Consider the following 22,917-nt stretch of genomic DNA (forward strand, 5'->3'; position numbering starts at 1 on the left):
GTTTCTTTATTGATTTTCTGCTTCAATGATCTGTCTGTTTCTGAGAGAGGCATGTTAAGATCTCCAACGATTAGTGTATTCATATCAATATGACTCTTTATCTTGATTAACAGTTTTCTTATGTAATTGGCTGTTCCCATATTGGGGGCATAGATATTTACAATTGTTAGATCATCTTGGTGGATAGGCCCTTTAAGAATGATGTAGTGTGGGGAGGAGTCAAGATGGCGGAGAAGTAGCAGGCTGAGACTACTTCAGCTAGCCGGAGATCAGCTAGATGGCTTATCTAAAGATTGCAAACACCTGAAAATCCATCGGCAGATCGAAGAGAAGAAGAACAGCAATTCGGGAAACAGAAAAACAACCACTTTCTGAAAGGTAAGACCGGCGGAGAAGTGAATCCAAAGCGACAGGAAGCTAGAACCCGGGGGGAGGGGCTGGCTCCTGGCAAGCGGCGGAGCAACGGCGCACAAAATCAGGACTTTTAAAAGTCTGTTCCGCTGAGGGACATCGCTCCTGAGGCTAAACCAGGGCGAAGCCCACACGGGGTCAGCGTGGTCTCAGGTCCCGCAGGGTCACAGAAGGATCAGGGGTGTCTGAGTGTCACAGAGCTTCCGCGTATTGGAATGGGAAAGCCAGCTACAGAGACAGAGCCGACAGTAAGCTCAAGCTCGGTGTTACCTTGAACCAGTTGCAGGCTCGGTGAGCTTAGAGCGCGGCGGGAGGTCAGGCAGACGGGAGTAACAGGGCGCTGTTCTCTGAAGGCGCACTGAGGAGTGGGGCCCTGGGCTCTCGGCTCCTCCAGGCCGGAGACCAGGAGGCCGCCATTTGTATTCCTGTCCTCCGGAACTCTACGGAAAGCGCTCAGGGAACAAAAGTTCCTGAAAGCAAACCTGAGCGGAATACTCACCCCGGCCCCTGGTAAGGGCGGTCCAATTCCGCCTGGGGCAAAGACACTTGAGAATCACTTCAAAAGGCCCCTCCCCCAGAAGATCAACAAGAAATCCAGGCGAGACCAAGTTCACCTACCAAGGAGTGAGGTTTCAATACCAAGGAGAGCAGCAGAATTCCAGAGGAGGAGAAAGCAAAGCACAGAACTCATGGCTTTTTCCCTGTGATTTTTTTTTAGTCTTGCAATTAATTTAATTTTTTTCTTATTCATTTTTTCTTTTTTTTCTCGCCTTTTGGTAAAATTTTTTTTAACTTTTACGTTTTTCTTTTTTAACGTTTTTTAACTAGTTTATCTAATATATATATTTTTTCTTTTTTATATTTTTCTTTATTTGTTTACTTTTTTTTAAAGCCTTTTCTTTTTTCTTTTTTCTTTTTCTTTTTTTTTTCTTTCTTCCTTTTTGAACCTCTTTTTATCCCCTTTCTCCCCCCTCACGATTTGGGATCTCTTCTAATATGATTAAAGCATATTTTCCTGGGGTTGTTGCCACTATTTTAGTATTTTACTAGCTCCTTCATTACTCTTATCTGGACAAAATGACAAGACGGAAAAATTCAACACAAAAAAAAGAACAAGAGGCAGTACCGAAGGCTAGGGACCTAATCAATACAGACATTGGTAATATGTCAGATCTAGAGTTCAGAATGACAATTCTCAAGGTTCTAGCCGGGCTTGTAAAAGGCATAGAAGATAGTAGAGAAACCCTCTCGAGAGATATAAAAGCCTTTTCTGGAGAAATAAAAGAACTAAAATCTAACCAAGTTGAAATCAAAAAAGCTATTAATGAGGTGCAATCAAAAATGGAGGCTCTCACTGCTAGGATAAATGAGGCAGAAGAAAGAATTAGTGATATAGAAGACCAAATGACAGAGAATAAAGAAGCTGAGCAAAAGAGGGACAAACAGATACTGGACCACGAGGGGAGAATTCGAGAGATAAGTGACACCATAAGACGAAACAACATTAGAATAATTGGGATTCCAGAAGAAGAAGAAAGAGAGAGGGGAGGAGAAGGTATACTGGAGAGAATTATTGGAGAGAATTTCCCCAAGATGGCAAAGGGAACGAGCATCAAAATTCAGGAGGTTCAGAGAACGCCCCTCAAAATCAATAAGAATAGGCCCACACCCCGTCACCTAATAGTAAAATTTACAAGTCTCAGTGACAAAGAGAAAATCCTGAAAGCAGCCCGAGAAAAGAAGTCTGTAACATACAATGGTAAAAATATTAGATTGGCAGCTGACTTATCCACAGAGACCTGGCAGGCTAGAAAGAGCTGGCATGATATTTTCAGAGCACTAAACGAGAAAAACATGCAGCCAAGAATACTCTATCCAGCTAGGCTATCATTGAAAATAGAAGGAGAGATTAAAAGCTTCCAGGACAAACAAAACTGAAAGAATTTGCAAACACCAAACCAGCTCTACAGGAAATATTGAAAGGGGTCCTCTGAGCAAAGAGAGAGCCTACAAGTGGTAGATCATAAAGGAACAGAGACAATATATAGTAACAGTCACCTTACAGGCAATACAAGGACACTATATCATACTCAAAGGGTCTGTCCAACAAGAAGATTTAACAATTTTAAATACTTATGCCCCCAACGTGGGAGCAGCCAACTATATAAACCAATTAATAACAAAATCAAAGAAACACATCAACAATAATACAATAATAGTAGGGGACTTTAACACTCCCCTCACTGAAATGGACAGATCATCCAAGCAAAAGATCAGCAAGGAAATAAAGGCCTTAAACGACACACTGGACCAGATGGACATCACAGATATATTCAGAACATTTCATCCCAAAGCAACACAATACACATTCTTCTCTAGTGCACATGGAACATTCTCCAGAATAGATCACATCCTCGGTCCTAAATCAGGACTCAACCGGTATCAAAAGATTGGGATCATTCCCTGCATATTTTCAGACCACAATGCTCTGAAGCTAGAACTCAACCACAAGAGGAAGTTTGGAAAGAACCCAAATACATGGAGACTAAATAGCATCCTTCTAAAGAATGAATGGGTCAACCAGGAAATTAAAGAAGAATTTAAAAAAATCATGGAAACAAATGATAATGAAAATACAACGGTTCAAAATCTGTGGCACACAACAAAGGCAGTCCTGAGAGGAAAATATATAGCGGTACAAGCCTTTCTCAAGAAACAAGAAAGGTCTCAGGTACACAACCTAACCCTACACCTAAAGGAGCTGGAGAAAGAACAAGAAAGAAACCCTAAGCCCAGCAGGAGAAGAGAAATCATAAAGATCAGAGCAGAAATCAATGAAATAGAAACCAAAAAAACAATAGAACAAATCAATGAAACTAGGAGCTGGTTCTTTAAAGAATCGATAAATTTGATAAACCCCTGGCCCGACTTATCAAAAAGAAAAGAGAAAGGACCCAAGTAAATAAAATCATGAATGAAAGAGGAGAGATCACAACTAACACCAAAGAAATACAAACTATTATAAGAACATACTATGAGCAACTCTACGCCAATAAATTTGACAATCTGGAAGAAATGGATGCATTCCAAGAGACATATAACTACCAAAACTGAACCAGGAAGAAATAGAAAGCCTGAACAGACCCATAACCAGTAAGGAGATTAAAGCAGTCATTAAAAATCTCCAAACAAACAAAAGCCCAGGGCCAGGCGGCTTCCCGGGGGAATTCTACCAACCATTTAAAGAAGAACTAATTCCTATTCTCCTGAAACTGTTCCAAAAAATAGAAACGGAAGGAAAACTTCCAAACTCATTTTATGAGGCCAGCATCACCTTGATCCCAAAACCAGACAAGGATCCCACCAAAAAAGAGAGCTATAGACCAATATCCTTGATGAACACAGATGCGAAAATACTCAACAAAATACTATCCAATAGGATTCACAGTACATTAAAAGTATTATTCACCACGACCAAGTGGGATTTATTCCAGGGCTGCAAGGTTGGTTCAACATCCGCAAATCAGTCAATGTGATACAACACATCAATAAAAGAAAGAACAAGAACCATATGATACTCTCAATAGATGCTGAAAAAGCATTTGACAAAGTACAGCATCCCTTCCTGATCAAAACTCTTCAAAGTGTAGGGATAGAGGGCACATACCTCAATATCATCAAAGCCATCTATGAAAAACCCACTGCAAATATCATTCTCAATGGAGAAAAACTGAAAGCTTTACCACTAAGGTCAGGAACACGGCAGGGATGTCCATCATCACCACTGCTATTCAACATAGTACTAGAGGTCCTAGCCTCAGCAATCAAACAACAAAAGGAAATTAAAGGCATCCAAATCAGGAAAGAAGAAGTCAAATTATCACTCTTCATAGATGATATGATACTATATGTGGAAAACCCAAAAGACTCCACTCCAAAACTGCTAGAACTTGTACAGGAATTCAGTAAAGTGTCAGGATATAAAATCAATGCACAGAAATCAGTTGCATTTCTCTACACAACAGCAAGACAGAAGAAAGAGAAATTAAGGAGTCAATCCCATTTACTATTGCACCCAAAACCATAAGATACCTAGGAATAAACCTAACCAAAGAGGCACAGAATCTATACTCAGAAAACTATAAAGTACTCATGAAAGAAATTGAGGAAGACACAAAGAAATGGAAAAATGTTCCATGCTCCTGGATTGGAAGAATAAATATTGTGAAAATGTTTATGCTACCTAAAGCAATCTACACATTTAATGCAATTCCTATCAAAGTACCATCCATCTTTTTCAAAGAAATGGAACAAATAATTCTAAAATTTATATGGAACCAGAAAAGACCTCGAATAGCCAAAGGGATATTGAAAAAGAAAGCCAACGTTCGTGGCATCACAAGTCCGGACTTCAAGCTCTATTACAAAACTCATCATCAAGACAGCATGGTACTGGCACAAAAACAGACACATAGATCAATGGAACAGAATAGAGAGCCTAGAAATAGACCCTCAACTCTACAGTCAACTAATCTTCGACAAAGCAGGAAAGAATGTCCAATGGAAAAAACACAGCCTCTTCAATAAATGGTGCTGGGAAAACTGGACAGCCACATGCAGTAAAATGAAATTGGACCATTTCCTTACACCACACACAAAAATAGACTCAAAATGGATGAAAGACCTCAATGTGCGAAAGGAATCCTTCAAAATCCTTGAGGAGAACACAGGCAGCAACCTCTTCGAACTCAGCCGCAGCAACATCTTCCTAGCAACAATGCCAAAGGCAAGGGAAGCAAGGGCAAAAATGAACTATTGAGATTTCATCAAGATCAAAAGCTTTTGCACAGCAAAGGAAACTGTTAACAAAATCAAATGACAACTGACAGAATGGGAGAAGATATTTGCAAACGACATATCAGATAAAGGACTAGTGTCCAGAATCTATAAAGAACTTAGCAAACCCAACACCCAAAGAACAAATAATCCAATCAAGAAATGGGCAGAGGACATGAACAGACATTTCTGCAAAGAAGACATCCAGACGGCCAACAGACACATGAAAAAGTACTCCATATCACTCGGCATCAGGGAAATACAAATCAAAACCACAATGAGATATCACCTCACATCAGTCAGAATGGCTAAAATCAACAAGTCAGGAAATGACAGATGCTAGCGAGGATGCGGAGAAAGGGGAACCCTCCTACACTGTTGGTGGGAATGCAAGCTGGTGCAGCCACTCTGGAAAACAGCATGGAGGTTCCTCAAAATGTTGAAAATAGAACTGCCTTATGACCCAGCAATTGCACTATTGGGTATTTACCCTAAAGATACAAACGTAGTGATCCAAAGGGGCACGTGCACCCGAATGTTTATAGCAGCAATGTCCACAATCGCCAAACTATGGAAAGAACCTAGATGTCCATCAACAGATGAATGGATCAAGAATATGTGGTATATATACACAATGGAATACTATGCAGCCATCAAAAGAAATGGAATCTTGCCATTTGCGACAACATGGATGGAACTAGAGCGTATCATGCTTAGCGAAATAAGTCAAGCAGAGAAAGACAACTATCATATGATCTCCCTGATATGAGGAAGTGGTGATGCAACATGGGGGCTTAGTGGGTAGGAGAAGAATCAATGAAACAAGATGGGATTGGGAGGGAGACAAACCATAAGTGACTCTTAATCTCACAAAACAAACTGAGGGTTGCTGGGGGGAGGGGGGTTGGGAGAAGGGGGTGGGATTATGGACATTGGGGAGGGTATGTGCTTTGGTGAGTGCTGTGAAGTGTGTAAACCTGGTGATTCACAGACCTGTACCCCTGAGGATAATAATATATGTTTATAAAAAATAAAAAAATAAAAAAAAATGAAGAATGATGTAGTGTCCTTCTGGATCTCTGACTACAGTCTTTAGTTTAAAATCTAATTTGTCTGATATGAGAATCGCTACCCCAGCCTTTTTTTGAGGCCCATTGGCATGAAAGATGCTTCTCCATCCCTTCACTTTCAGTCTGGGCGTATCTTTAGGTTCAAAATGGGTCCCTTGTAGACAACATATGGATGAGTCCTGTCGTTTTATCCAGTCTGCAACCCTGTGCCATTTTATGGGTGCATTTAGGCCATTCACATTGAGGGTGATTATTGATAGATACATTTTTATTGACATCGTGTTACCTTTGAACTCTTTCTGTTTGTAGATTGTCTCTATATTTCTGTTCAATGCTTTTCTTGGGCTTTTTCATCCTTTAAAGAAGCCCCCTTAATATTTCCTGCAGTATCGGCTTGGTGGTTGCATAGTCTTTTAAGCCTTGCCAGTCCTGGAAACTCTTTATCTTTCCATCCATTTTGAACATCAGTCTTGCTGGGTAAAGTATTCTTGGCTGCATGTTCTTCTCATTCAGTGCCCTGAATATATTTTGTCAGCCGTTGCCAGCTCTCTGTGGACAGGTCTGACGTTATTCTGGTGGGCTTTCCTCTGTATGTAAGGATCTTCTTTGTCCTAGCTGCTTTCAAGAGGTTCTGACTACAATTATAATTCTTCATTCTTACTATTAAGTGTCTCGAGGACTTTTGAGAATCTGTAATCTTGGGGGGAAACCTTTCGGCCTCTAGTACATAAACGCTGGTTCCATTCACGAGATTTGGAAAATTTGCATGAAGAACTTGTTCCACTGTATCTTCTAGACTTCTTTCTTTCCCCTCCCCTTCAGGGATTCCAATAATTCTGACGTTGGAACGTTTCATGGCATCATTTATTTCCCTGATTCTGTTTTCGTGGTTTCTAAGCTGTTTGTTCCAGGCTTCCTCTTGATCCTTTCTCTCTATCTGTTTGTCCTCCAGATCACTAATTCTATCTTCTGTCTCTGTTACTCTAGCATTGAGAGAATTTAGATTAGATTGGAACTCATTGAGAGCATTGTGAAGCTCATCCCTGGTAGCTTTCAGCTCTTCCCTAATATTGAGAACATGATCTCTGGTCGTTTTCTGTTTGGCCCTAATCAGTTCCATTTGGTCACCTGTGCCTTTCTCCAACCTAGCTATTGCTTGAATAATTGTTAGCCTGAATTCTTTTTCCAACATATTGTCTATGTTGATAGCGTTAGCTCTGTTGCAGAAGGTCCATCCTCTGTATTTTCCTTCTGTGGGCATTCCTCCTCCTAGTCATTTTGGTGAGAGAAGGCTGAACGGTGTAGCTGGGTGTATCGACTGTGGTGCAGTCAAGGTGCACCCTGGAATGCTTCTGAGCAATCAGGATTCCCCACCCAAATGAGAGGAAAAAGAAAAGGAAAAGAAAAAAAGAGAGGGGGAGAGAGATAGGAAAGAAAGGTGAGATAAAAGAGAAGGTTTAGCCCAAATGGGCCCCAAGGTAAGATTTATGAAGTATACAAAGAGACACAGACAAACAAAAAGACTGATAAAAGTATATGACAAGAGAAAAAATTATATATATATATATATATATATATATATATATATATATTTGCATATATATATGCAAATAAAGGAAGAACCTTGTCAAAAAGAACCTCAAGTGTAAGATTTATATACTATCAGGACAAACACAAAAACACAGAAATACTGGTGGAAGAAAAAGATGGGAGAGTGATTGTAAATTGTCAGTATGGGTGAGGAAGGTTGTTTTGATTCTTCCTGGATGTATCTTGATATGTTTGTTAAAGGACTCAACTTTCCTAAGATAAGGGGGGATTAGGAATTGGTTTACCTATAGGGGTGGCATTGATTGGGGAAAGGGGATTACCTTGGAGTTTAACTCTATATGAATATTAGAAAATAAAAATTTAAAAAAGGAATAAACTAAACTAAACTAAAATAAAATAAGGAAATTTTAAAAATAGAAATGCAAAAGGAAAAACAGTTGTATGTATCAAAAAGTTCAGGTTAGAAGATTATTATGGAATTTGATGTACTGGACATCTCACTGTGACAGTAAATAGGTTAAAAAATTATCTATATAATAATAAAAAATTAACTATATAAAAAAAATGAGCCAGAGTAGTAGGATCGAATTAATAATAAAAATTGTCCAATGAAGTAGTGGTGGTTGTTCTCTTGTCATCTTTTTTTTTTTTTCCTTTCCCCATTGGTTTTCTGGGGGAGGGGCCTGCCACGTGGCTTTTCAGTCCCTGAAGTTCTCTCAGCTAAGTCCTCCTGCCCCCCTCAAGGGGGTGGGCTCTGAGGAAACTGGTTTTTTCAGGCTTTTGTTCTCTGGAGGTTTTTATATTTGTTCACTTTTGTTTTTCTCTCTCGCCTTGACCGCTTTTGATGGTTTTTGTAGGTTTAGAGGAAAGCAAACTGCACCTTGACCTCCCTCTCAGAGAGAAGCCTCAGTCTGGCTACAGAGCCCAAATAAATCCCCCCTTGGCCGCTGGCAGAGCAGGTTCCCAGTCGCGGTCCCTGGGGACTCAGGAATTTTTGCTTGTACCCAAAACCACGGCAGCGGCTGCTGTCTGGGCAGCTCCAGACTGCCAGAGAAGTTCCAAGCAGCGATCACACACTGAGATTTTCCCAATGGCCCGGGCTGGGGGTGCCTGGTCTCTCCGGTCCGAGAGCACCCAGCGTTTATGTGCACCTCTCTCAGGGGAGGGCGCGGGGCACGACTCGGACTCTGATGGCAGGGCACTTGTGTGGGGACTGCAAAAAGGCTGTGCTTCTGTTGACTGGCAAGGCTCCCAGACCATCATGGGAGCTGGGCGCCATGCACTCTCAGGCGCACTGGTGGTTCAGGGACCAAGACCTGGTTTCTCTGCCGCACTCTCTCTAGCTCTGTGCCAGGGGTGGCTGTCCTGGGTCTGGGGACTTAAGCCCGGACCCTAACACCCCGATTCCCGCAATTTCCCCCCTGGTGATCCTTTGCTCTTTTGGAGTGCTTTCTACCAGACTCCCGAGTTAATGCTGGTCCCCAGGCGCAGGGCACTCTTGTATTGGGATATTACTTTCCAACGGGTCGCCTCTGGTGGCTCCCTCCCCCTTTTGTTTATCTTCCAATATCAGTCCGATGTTCCCACTCCGCTTTACCTGCCCACTGGCGTCTTCTGCTCCAGTAGAGATCCAGACATGTATAATTCTGATCTTGGGCTGATTTCATGGGTGATTTGAGATCTTTGGAAGGTAATCAGCTCACTTTAGGGTGCAGGTTGAATGGGCGCCTCCTCCTACTTCCCTGCCATCTTGTCTTCTCTATATTTCTGTAGTGTTGGTTGTTATTTCTCCTCATTTATTTCTGATCGTATTTATTTGAGTTCTCTCTCATTTTTTTGATGAGTCTGGGTAAAGATTTATCAATTTTGTTGATCTTTTCAAAGAACCAGTTCCTGGTTTCATTGATCTGTTCTACAGTTTTTAAAATTTCTGTTCCATTTATTTCTACTCTTATCTTTATTATTCCCTTCTTCTTCAGGCTTGGGCTTTTGTCTGTTCTTCTTTTTCTAGCTCCTTTAGATGTAAGGTTAGATTGTTTGTTTGATATTTTTACTATTTCTTGAGTTAGGCCTATGTTATTATAACCTTTTCTCTTGGAATACCTTTTACTGCATCCAAAGAGTTTGAATCATTGCATTTTCATTTTCAGATGTTTTCATGTATTATTAATTTCCTCTTTCATTTCTTGGATGACACATTCAATGTTTAGTAGCATGTTATTTAGCCTCCATATATTTGTATTCTTTCAAGATTTTTTTTCTAGTGATTGAATTTTAGTTTTATATTGTTGTGGTTAGAAAAGATGTATGATATGATTCCAATCTTTTTGAATCTACTGAGACTTGTTTTGTGGGCTAATATCTGATCTATCCTGGAGACTCTTCCATGTGCACTTGAAAGTGATATGTATTGTCCTTTTTTTTGGATGCATTGTTCTGTGATATATCTGCTGGGTACATCTGTCTAGTGTGTCATTCAAAGCCATTGTTTTTTTTCATTGATTTTCTGCCTGGATGATTTATCCATTGATGTAAGTAGGGTGTTAAAATGCCCTACTATTATTGTATGACTGTCTATTTCTCCCTTTATCTGTCAATAATTACTTTGTATTTGGATCCTCCTATGTTGGATGCATAGATACTTAAAATTATTAACACCCTCTTATTGGATTATTCCCTTTATCATTATGCAGTGTCTTTCTTTGTCCCTTGCTACAGTCTTTGTTTTAAAGCCATTTTTTGCAATGTAAGTATTACTACCCCAGCTTTCCTTTCACTTCCGTTTGCGTGGTAAATGTTTTCTAATTCCTTCACTTTCAATCTGGAGGTATTTTTAGGTCTAAAATGAATCTCTTATAGGCAACATATAGACCCATCTGTGTCTTTTGATTGGAGTATTTAGTCCATTTACATTCAAAGTAATTATTGATAGGTATGTACTTTTTTGCCATTTTGTTACTTTTTATGGTTGTTTTTATAGTTCTTCTCTATTTCTTTATTCTTTTGCTCTCTTCTCTTGTACTTTGATGGCTTTCTTTAGTGTTATTCTTAGATTCATTTCTTATTTTTTGCAGATCTATTACAGGTTTTTGACTTATGGTTACCATTAGATTCATATATAACATCTTATGCATATAGCTGTCTAATGGTCACTTCAGTCTGAACTGATTCTGAATATACTGCATTTTTACTATGTCCCATGTCATACTTTATATCTTTTTATTTTGTAAATCCTCAACTGATTTTTGTAGATACAACCAATTTTATTGCTTTTGTACTTTGATTTTAATATTGGTTTTATAAATGATTCATCTACTGCCTTTATTATATATTTGCATTAACTTGTGAAATTTTTTTCCTTTTATAATTTTTTCCTCCTAATTATAACTTTTTTTCCTCATGCAAAATATTCCCTTTAAGTGTTTCTTGTAAGGCTGGGTTAGTGGTTATAAATACCATTAAGTTTTGTTTTTCTGGGAAAACTCTACCTCTCCTTTAATTCTGAGTGATAATCTTGCCATTAATGTATTCTTGGTTGTAGGATTGTTTGTTTGTTTATTTGTTTTCAGGACTTTGAATATATCGTGCCACTCCTTCCTTACCTGTGAAGTTTCTGCTGAAAAATTAGCTTATAGCCTTATGGGGCTTCCTCATGTATAACTGTTTTTCTTTTCTCTTGCTGTTTTGAATTTTCTCTGTCACTATTTTTTTTGCCATTTTAATATTATGTGGTACAGGCTTTCTTGCATTAATTTTATTGGGGTATCTCTGTGTCTCCTGGATCTGGATGTCTATTTCCTTCCCCAGATTAGGGAAGTTTTCAGCTATTATTTCTTCAAATAAATTTTCTACCCTCTTTTCTCTATCTTCTCTGAGATATCTTCTCTAAGAGACCCTAATAATATAAATGTTATGTTTGATGGTGTCATCAATTTCCCCTAGCCTCTTCTCGTTTCTTATTTTGCTTTTTTCATTTTGCTGTTTAGCTTGGTTGCTTTCCATTACTTTGCCTTCCATATTTCAATCTGTTCTTCTGCTTCTTCTACTCTATTATTGATTCTCTAGGATATATTTTTTTAATTTCAGTTATTGAGCACTTCATCCTTTTTTTTTTTTCTTTTTAGTTTCTGTCTCTTTATGGGTCTCACTGAGATCCTCCACTCTTTTCTCAAGTTCAGTATATTGTTAACCATTACTTTGAATTCTTTATTAGGCATACTGCCTATCTCCATTTCACTTAGTTCTTCGACTGTGACTTTGTTCTGTCCTTTCATTTGGTACATAAGCCTCTGCCTCCTCATTTTATCTTACTCTCTGTGTTTGTTCCTATTCATGAGAAAGGTCAGGTACATCTCTTGATCTTGGCCTTATGAAGAAGAGGTCCTGTGGTATCCTATAACAAAATATCCCCTGTTCAACAAAACCAGGCATTTCAGGGGAGTCTCTTATATGGGTTCTGTGCATCCTGTTATTGTGGCTGAGCCTCATTTGCCTTCAGTCCAGTCACTTTAATGACCCACTTTGCCTTTTGTGGAGGTACAGGCAGGGTTTGGTCCCTGGCCCTGCTAAGCGGTCTTTCTGGTGCTGTGGTGGGCTTGTAGTTGGGCAGTGTCAGCAATCGGACCAGATGCTGACTTCAGTCCACCTGCCAGGGCTGCAGTCACACTAATTGGGAGGGTGATCTGGCTGCATTGCCAATTTTTTTTCTTTTAAAGATCTAACTTATTTATTGGAGAGAGAGCAAGCGAGTGGGTGCATGCACACAGAGGGAAAGGGAGAACCAGACTCCCTGTTGAGAATAGAGCCCAATGTGGGGCTAGATCCTAGGACCCTGAGATCATATCTCAAGCCAAAGGCAGACACCTGACTGACTGACTGAGCCACCCAGGTGCTCCTTGCTGTATTACCATTTGTAAGTTTTTTTTATTATGTTAATCACTGCACAGTACATCCGTAGTTTTTGATGTAGTGTTCCATGATTCATGGTTCTTATAAAACACCCAGTGCTCTATGCAGTAAGTCCTCTCCTTAATACCTATCACCAGACTAACCCACTCCCCCACCCCTCTCCCCTCTAAAACCTACAGAATGTTTCCCAGAGTCCATAGTCTCTTATGGGCAGGGATCTTTAGGGGACTTCTCCAAGAACAAAAGAGCTGACAGGTACCATTTCTCTTCCCCTCTCACAGTGTAGATAGTTACTTGGCAAAACCAGTGTGAACACTCTCCACCTAGCTTGCTAACACTGCCATGTCCCACCCCTGAATTCCCTGCCAGATCTGCTTCATCCAAGCTACCCCATATAGCGGACATTTCTCCAGAGAAGCTCCTGTCCCCACATACCCTGCAAAAACCCCAGCAGAGACTGATGCCACTCCAGTAGGACTCCTGTCCTGGGAACAGGGGAAGATAACCCCACACACTGGTGAACCTGCAGTCCCAGCAGCCAATTTTTTTTTTTTTAAGATTTTGTTTATTTAGGGGCACTGGGTGGCTCAGTGGGTTAAGCCTCTGCCTTCAGCTCAGGTCATGGTCTCAGGGTCCTGGGATCGAGCCCCACATCAGGCTTTCTGCTCAGCAGGGAGCCTGCTTCCCCTCTCTCTCTACCTGCCTCTCTGCCTACCTGGGATCTCTCTCTCTCTGTCAAATAAATAAACAAAATCTTTAAAAAAAAAAAGATTTTGTTTATTTATTTGACAGAAAGAGATCCCAAGTAGGCAGAGAGGCAGGAAGCAGGCTCCCTGCCTAGCAGAGAACCCTATGTGGGGCTTGATCCCAGCATCCTGGGATCATGACCTGAGCTAAAGGCAAAGGCTTTAACCCACTGAACCACCTAGGTGCCCCTCCCCCCAGCAGCCAAATCTTAATAAAGGGCCCTTTCTAGTGCATGTTCTGAGATTAGTAAATAAACCTCCACATATGCCCCAGGAACTTTTCAAAATGCTGCTTCTGTGCTCTGTCTCAGTAGGGTTGTTTATTATGCTGTCTCTTTAAGGGCAGGGACTCCACTTTATATAGCCCTCAGGCTCACCCAGAGCTAAACACACCAATGTTTAGAGTACCTGGAGTTAAGGGGCACCTGGGTGGCTCACTTGGTTAAGTGTCTGACTCTTGGTTTCAACTTGGGTCATGATTTCAGGGCCATGAGATCCAGCCCTGCATCAGGCTCTGTACTCAGTACAGAGTCTGCTTGTCCCTTTCCCTCCCTCCTGCCCCTCCCTCTGGGCTCTCTCTCTCTAAAATAAATAAATAAAATCTTTAAAAAATAAATAAAGTAACTAAAGTTAAACCCTGTTGATTTTACAAACATTAAGCCCCACTGGTTTTCAAAGTCAGGTATTCAGAGGACTCCTCTGGCCAGTGTGGGACCCCCTTGCCTGGGTTTCCTGTTGTGGGATCTGCTCCTATCCCTTTTCTGTGCTTGTGCTGTCCTTCCCATCTGTTAGTCTCACCAGGGTATTTGGTTCCCAGGGTGTGTCTGCCCATCCTACCCTTCCCAGTGTAGCCTCTTGTCTGTGACCAACTATGGAAAGGCTGTTCTGCTAGTCTAGTCTAGCCTTTGGGTTGTTTTCAGAGTTAGCTGCACATGTGCAGCAGTTACGATGATGTGTCCTTGGTAAAACTGAGCTCCAGCTCTTTCTCTGCCATCTTCCTCGAAGTCTATTTACTTTAATTTGTGTTTCCTCCAAAAGAAGAACACCTCGCTATATATACTGGGCCGTGTTGCTTACTCTTCTGAATTGTCTATTCTTAGCATGTTCTTATTGCTCTATTAGAATTATCAATTGTAAGGAGTTTTTAAATGTTACAGAGACTAATCCTTTAAATGGCACAAATAATCAGTTTTCCCAAACTTACATAGTTTCATTTTGTTTATAGTATTTTGCTATCTTGAAGATCTGATATTTGTGTAAACATATCCATCTTTTCATATCAGCTTTAGCTCAGTTGGAAATTCTTTCTCAGTTATAGGTGGTATTTTATTTTAAGTGATCTTAAGTATTTTTACTTTTTTACTTTACTTAAGTTTACTTTATTTAACTTTACTTTACTTAGCTTAAGATACTTAAGTATCTTTAAGTGATAGATGCATTTTATCAGAATGCATTTTAAAAAAGAAGAAACAAGACCCAACTACATACTCTTCTGCCCTCAAGAACCCAGTTTAAATATAAAGATCCTGGTAGGTTAAAAGTAAAGAAATGCAGAAATATACCATGCTAACATTAATACAAAGAAAGCAGGGGTTGGTGTACTGAAACAAAACTGAATTCAAAAAAGGACAGTTTTCAGGGATATTAGGGGGAATTACATAATGAAGAAGGTAACAATTCTGTAAAAAGGGATAAAAATGGTCTATGGATGTGCTTAATAACAAATCATAAAAATACATGAGGCAAAAATTTATAGAACTGGAAAGGAGAAGTAGACAAATCCACTATTACAGTTGGAAACATCAGCATCAGCATCTCTCTTTTGGCACCTAGAGATCCAGCAGGAATGAAATTAGTAACGATAAAGATGACCTGATTGGCACTATCCATCAACTTGGCCTAACGGATATTCATAAAATATTCAATAATAGCAGAATACACATTCTTTCTAGGATTACATGGAACATAAACCAAGATGAACCCCAAACGGTCATAGTGGTATGAGATATTAACAAAAGGAACTGGGTGTGTAGGGTTTATGGCAGTTGTCTATAATATGTTTATAATTTTTCACTAATCTAAAACTTCTAAAATCAAAAGTTATATTAAAATTATATATGAGAATTTAAAAGTATATTTATGATTTTTAATATTCATATTTAGATACATTGCACATAGAAAAATCATAACACTGGATTGAATTTTTTTTAAATGTATAAAATACTAAGTTAAAATTTAAATTTATTATATAGGAAGAAATGTAATTAAGTTACAAGATATAAAATTATTTTTTTAACATTAGCAAATATATATCTTTTAACTGATGAAGCAGATAGATTTGCCTGCATCAGGGGTTAATTGTTAATTATTATGAAATATATATCAGTGCTTTATTATTTTAACTATAAATGAAATGAATAATCTGAGAAAATATTTTTGATACATCTACTATGTTTCTTAATTTTCTTTTGATGCTTTCTTTAACACAAGAATTTAAAGATTAATATCAATGTTCATTAATAGTAGCAGGCAGTTTCATGAATATCAAATGGAACTATGAAGGATTATGAAGGACTTAATGTAAACTGCTAAAACGCATTCAACAATAAGAAAAAAATTATTGCATGGAATGTCACCTAACATTTCAAATTATTATTTGTTGCAAGCCATTAAGAAACCAGTGAATAAACTGTTTCATATAATGGGAGTATAAATATTTCATGACAAAAGTCACTGGTCACCTGCTGACGAATGATGATGTCAGTTCAGCACATCCTCCCAGCCAGGTTCAAGAGGCTCTATGGCTTAACATTTGCCTGATTTGACTAAGAGGAGCTTTAATAAAGTTCACAGTCCTTCATGCAGAGAGCACAGATTAGTATTACCCTTGTGCAAAAATAATTTAATATTTAGTACTCTGGGACAATATTTTATCTTCTAGTACAATTCAAGTCTACTTAGAATACTTGGAGTATGTAACCTGTTGAAAAATCTCAATCTTGGCATGTTTTTACGATTTTAGTATAAGAATTAAGAATTGTTTCGTAGGGGCTCCTGGGTGGCTCAGTGGGTTCAGCCTCTGCCATAGGTTCGGGTCATGATCTCTGGGTCGTGGGATCCAGCCCCTCCTCAGGCTCTCTGCTCAGTGGGGAGCCTGCTCCCCGTGGGCCCCACCTCCCCTACCGCCGTCTCCCTGCCTATTTGTGATCTCTCTCTGTCAAATAAATAAATAAAATCTTTTTAAAAAATTGTTTCAGAGATCAGACACATGCTATCATTATTTTCTGAGGGTAACCAAATTAGTGATTATTATCAAAACACTCTTTTTCTGAATCAGAAAGAGAAACACATTATATTTTTATTTTCAGTCATTGCTTTGCTTTCATCTATCCCTCATAAACAAAATTGTTGGCTTTTTGAAAATTTGCAAATTGCTTTGTTATTGCTGTGCAAAATATGATCAAGTTTGAAACCCTTATTTCATTCTTTGTGTTTGTTACATATTTGATATAATTTATTCCTGTGGATGTAGACTAATCAATTTTTTTAAAGATTTTATTTATTTATCAGAGAGAGAGAGGGGGAGAGAGCAAGCACAGGCAGAGGCAGAGGGAGAAGCAGGCTCCCTGCTGAGCAAGGAGCCCGATGTGGGACTCGATCCCAGGACGCTGGGATCATGACTTGAGCCGAAGGCAGCTGCCCAACCAACCGAGCCACCCAGGCGTCCCTAGACTAATCAATTTTAACTGCATTGAGTTTTAACCCTCATTGTGTTTACTGCATTCCGTCCTGTACTACAGTTATTTGAGACATGGACATTTCCAGGCAGGGCATTTTTGTACATTTTAGAATCCTCCCCTCAGACACAGAATCCTGACGTTGTAGGTATTTAATCATGATAAAAACTCTTGTACCTCTCAACTATGTTTAACAGTGGCTCTCCCTCTTTCTTCCTTTTTTTTCTTTTTTTTTTTGAGATTTTATTTATTTATTTATTTATTTATTTATTTATTTATTTATTTATTTGACAGAGATCACAAGCAGGCAGAGAGGCAGGCAGAGAGAGAGAGAGAGAGAGATGAAGGGAAGCAGGCTCCCTGCTGAGCAGAGAGCCCAAGGCAGGGCTGGATCCAGGACCTGCGATCATGGCCCGAGCTGAAGGGAGAGGCTTTAACCCCGGGGCGAGGCTCCATCCCAGGACGTGGGATGGTGACGTGCGCTGAAGGCAGAGCCTTTAGCCCACTGAGCCACCCAGGCACTCCTCACTCTGCCTTCTTTATGTCTCTCTATATAGCCTCTATAGAGAGTCTCCTGAGTTCCCCTTTCTCTCTACTTATCCCCCTCCTCTTTCTCCCCTCCACTCCCCTCGCTTTCTTTTCCCTTCCTTTCCGTTTCCTTTTATCTTCCTTGAGTAAGACATTTTCCTATGAGCTGTGGAGCAGAGCTTCTCAGTAGCTCAGTGGTACCCTGTGCAAGCCTTATAGAGAAGTCCGAAAATACTGACCTCAGCCCTTGGGATGGACCGGTGGGGCTTAGGGCTTCCGGAGACTCTGGCCAGTCACTTCCAGATTAAAGTAGGCTTGTCGCTAGCTTCTTTGAGGAAGATAGGCATGAGATGAAGTTAAATTCTACCCTCTTGTTGGCAGTGAGCACACTGATGATAAGGAGCGCTCCCTGCTTACTACAGGGTGCTGAGGATGGCCACGAAGGGGTTCCACCACGTGGCTGTCCACCTCAGTGGCCAGTGGCAGTGTGCACACTGTCCATTACAGAAGAGCTGGGGAGTTTCTTAAGGGCTTCCCCTTCCCAGGGCCCACAGAGCTTGCCACTCAGGCCAAGGTGCTGCTAAATGGGGTCCAGGGAACAGGGAGGCTGAGTGGGGCTCCTGACGGATGATTCTTGAGGTGGTCACTGCCAATTCTTATCCTCACCTATACTGTGAGCTGGCCCTTGGCAGGGGTAGGCCTCACACTGGCTTCCCGTTGGCAGTGGAGTGGCTACTCCTACAACGCGTGTGTATTCTCTAGATCAGGAATCACTATTTAGAAATCTTTACCATGTAAAACTTTGATGATATCCAAATCCATGTCGCTTGTTACAAGAAAGTGCAACACGAAGTCATTAAAGACTGACATTTTTAAGTAATTTCAACCTGTGAAATGTATTAAATGATTTTTTTTTAAGATTTTATTTATTTATCAGAGAGAGAGGGAGAGAGCGAGCACAGGCAGACAGAATGGCAGACAGAGGCAGAGGGAGAAGCAGGCTCCCTGCTGAGCAAGGAGCCCGATGTGGGACTCGATCCCAGGACGCTGGGATCATGACCTGAGCCGAAGGCAGCTGCTTAACCAACTGAGCCACCCAGGCGTCCCGTATTAAATGATTTTTAAATAAACAACTTGAAGCTTTATCACCTACCTCTGAAAAAAGTTTATAATAGACAAGAACTAACAAAAATGTGAAGAGATCACAACTAAAAAGTTGGGGAAAATTAATTTAGCTGTTCAAAACATAAACCGTAATTTTTAAAAAATGTTTACAAGAAGCTCAAGTTTCAACTTGAATTCATGATTTACTATTTCCCTTATGACTCTATAGCTAATTGTTCTTATCATAATTATTTAATTATTTAACGGTTGGTTGATCTTTTCTCCAAACCCAATATGGTTAGGTTTGAGAGAACTTCATAAACTGAAATGTCTGCAGGAAAGTATGATGCTAGAAGTATCTAGGGGCTATAGAGATGCAGACAGCTGAGCAACTGCATTTAGCTGGGGAAATCAGGGAAAGCATGACGAGGAGGGGAAAGAAATTAAGGGAAAAGACAAATAGAAAAGAGGGGAAAAAAACCCTTGCTTTAAATAGAAAGACTTATGCAAAAACATAGGAGCGGATATTAACTTTGTCCATTTTGATTGATTTTCGTGCCCTCATCTTCCATTTCCCTTCACCCCCCAAATCTGATTTCTGTCCCTCACTGATGTACTGAAAGTGCTTTTGGAAAATTTTCAGTAGCTTTTCATTTCTAATGAACAATCTTCAGACTACATTCTGTTTGATCTCTGGGGCAGACGACACAGTGACTATTCTGTCTTTTCACTTGAAATTCATGACAGCATTTTCTCCTGGCTGTCCTCTTGTTTGACCTGCCTCCATCCTTCGTGCGCTTTTTTTGGCTGCCTGCTCTGTTTCACCAGGCTGAGTCCAAAGAGGTCCTCCTCTCTTCCCTTTGTACACCCTCTCTTTTAGCTTCCTTGTCCCTTCCATGGTGTGAAAGACCGGCTGCCTTCTATTGAGTTTCATGTCCAATCCAGATCTCTCAGCTGATCCCTTCATTCTGTTGCTACGTAGACATCTCTATTGTGCACACTCAAGGCAATCAAGTCACAAATTAATATTCCTGTATTGCAACATATAATCATCAGCCCAAGCTAGAAATTCTGCAGACATCTTTCCTTCTCTTGATCTCTAAATACTATTCCCTCAGTCCAACAGGTCATGCATTCTTACCGGTGTGATCTCTGAAATCTGTCTGCTTCCTTGTGCCACTTTTTTTAAATCTAAAAATGAGAAAAATACAGTTTATGAAAATTTAATATATGCAGTTACATTAGAGGGGGAGAACGCAGACCTTATGTTAGCTGGCCATAAGTCTATCTGTAGCATCTGAGCTTTTCATAGAAAATAGTGTAATTTACATAATCTCAAAGGGTTAATAATTATGCCTTAAATCATTGCTTTATTCTCAGTATTCTGAGAAGCTTACATGCTCCAAGATGTGTAGTCAATTTTATAAAAATAATTCTTTAAATCCAAAAATATTTGCAGTTTTTATAAGGGAAAGGGGGCAGCTTATTAAAATCTTTTGTATGACACAGAGGTTTGCTGTTTAACTAAGGCAAATTACTTAAAGAGTTGGAGAACTTTTAAAAATTTCAGTGTGGAATGCAAGTTGGTGTAGCCACTTTGGAAAACAGTGTGGAGATTCCTCAAGAAATTAAAAATAGAGCTTCCCTATGACCCTGCAATTGCACTACTGGTTATTTACCCCAAAGATACAGATGGAGTGAAAAGAAGGGCCATCTGCACCCCAATGTTTATAGCAGCAATGGCCACGGTCGCCAAACTGTGGAAAGAACCAAGATGCCCTTCAACGGACGAATGGATAAGGAAGATGTGGTCCATACACACTATGGAGTATTATGCCTCCATCAGAAAGGATGAATACCCAACTTTTGTATCAACATGGGCGGGACTGGAAGAGATTATGCTGAGTGAAATAAGTCAAGCAGAGAGAGCCAATTATCATATGGTTTCACTTATGTGTGGAGCATAACAAATAGCATGGAGGACAAGGGGAGATGGAGAGGAGAACGGCGTTGGGGGAAATTGGAAGGGGAGGCGAACCATGAGAGACTATGGACTCTGTAAAACAATATGAGGGTTTTGAAGGGGCGGAGGGTGGGAGGTTGGAGGAACCAGGTGGTGGGTATTGGAGAGGGCACGGATTGTATGGAGCACTGGGTGTGGTGCAAAAATAATGAATACTGTTACGCTGAAAAGAAATAAAAAAAAAAAAATGCAGTGTCCCTGGGGTGTCTGGGTGGCTCAGTCGGTTAAGTGTCCAACTCGTGGTTTCAGCTTAAGTCATGATCTCAGGTTCATGAGATCGAGCCCCACAATAAGTTCTGTGCTGGGCATGGAGCCTCCTTAATTATCTCTCTCCTTCTGCCCATACCCCTGCTCGTGAGAGCTCTCTTTCTCTAAATAAATAAATGAATTTAAAAAAAAAATGCAGTGTGTTGACCTTTTGGGTAAATTATTGTCAGAGGTAAATGTTAGGTAAATTTTGCAGCATATTTTTAAAATATGTTTTTGTATATAATATAATAATATGTAATATATAATTTTGTATATATACTAAATATAAGTATATATTATATAATATATACATAGAAATATATATGTATATGTAATATAATTTTACATATATATAAAAAAATTTTTAAATATTTTTTTGTAGTGGGTCTTTAGACACCAGTAAAGTATAGATGACATTTTAGCACTTGAAAAATAACTTATTTAAGCAGTTGAAACACTTATGTTATAGAAATATTGTTTTAAAAATGTACTTGAGAGTGTTTTTGTCATCATGTGGGAATTTAGCTGGAAAAAAAGAAATATGCATGGGTCTCCTATGTACCAAGTCCACAGAATTGAAAAACTTGGGAATATCATAGTCAAATAAATAGTCCCCATATATTTTAAAGCTATTACTAAAGTAAGACTTTCTGATCAGGGTATAATTGAATAAAAAGTTTCAACACATAAGCTTTGAATAATTAATGGTTTGGACCGAAACATTAACGTAGTGCTGGGTGAAAACCCAGTGAGCCTCTTTCATTGGATGTGTCTATTTTGGTGTATTTTCAACCTCACTAGACACTAAAAACAGTACCAAAACAAACCAACACAATAACGACATCTTTGACCATCTGTCTCATGAAGTATTAAGGCAAAATTTCAAAGCTAATAAAGCACATTGGATTACATTGCCCTCCCGAGAATATCAATAAATATATTCAGCAATGTAAAGTACATAATGTTACTAGATTTTAGTAACAGATTATAAAAACTGTATTTTAGGGAAAATCAAAGCATTTTATCAAAATAAAATATAGTTGAGATATTCCTTATTTCCTACTTTTTAATTTCCATATTTATATGGTACAGTGTCCAATTATATTAATATGTTGGGATTATAATAAATACAGATCACTTCTGAATTACACTAAATATATATTGGAGTCTATACTCATTTTTATTGTATAAATGGAAGGGTACAGAAAATTTGGATGTTGCTGTCATCTCTGTGAAATGTTAAAAGCCCTTCATAAGATCGGATACCTTATGGCTTCTTTCCCTATAGTCTAGCTCACCGAGTCCTAGCTTGCTAGGTAGACATCAAATCTACCATTAGGACATACAACCACTTCTCCCCACATTTGTATAAGCTACCTGATCCTCAAACTTCTCTGTCCATTTGTTTTGATCATTCTCTGACTTACCAGGGATATATCACTTATTTGATACAGATTGTACTCCAGTCGAGATATTCTGCATGCATTTATCCTTGTTCTAGAAGTGTTTGGGTTGGTTTGGTTTTGTCCGTTTTATTTCCTCCAATTACAGCAAGCTTCATTCTTCTCCACCAACCCATGAACCTCTTTATTGCATGTGAAAATAATCTACTATATTACACACATTGTCTTTATTTTCTTAGGGTGTATTTTATTCTCACTTACTTGGGGCTTTCCAAAAAGATCTCTCAAGTAGAATTGTGCATTTATGCAAACCATCAAATATTTTACTTTCTGTACAGTACACATTCCCCC

At 39.4% G+C, this 22,917-nt stretch overlaps 1 long non-coding RNA gene across 1 annotated transcript in view; it reads right to left on the bottom strand.

Moving 5' to 3' along the window:
* The window catches only part of LOC309840424, a 40,982-nt gene that overhangs the window by 7,120 nt on the left and 10,945 nt on the right, over positions 1-22,917 (bottom strand). Inside the window, exon 3 of the long non-coding RNA XR_014298579.1 lies at positions 20,033-20,082. This is a non-coding gene — a long non-coding RNA (uncharacterized lncRNA). The remainder of the gene's footprint in view (positions 1-20,032; positions 20,083-22,917) is intronic.

This window comes from Mustela nivalis (assembly GCF_964662115.1).
Source record: "Mustela nivalis genome assembly, chromosome: 9".
NCBI classification, from domain to species: Eukaryota; Metazoa; Chordata; class Mammalia; order Carnivora; family Mustelidae; genus Mustela; species Mustela nivalis.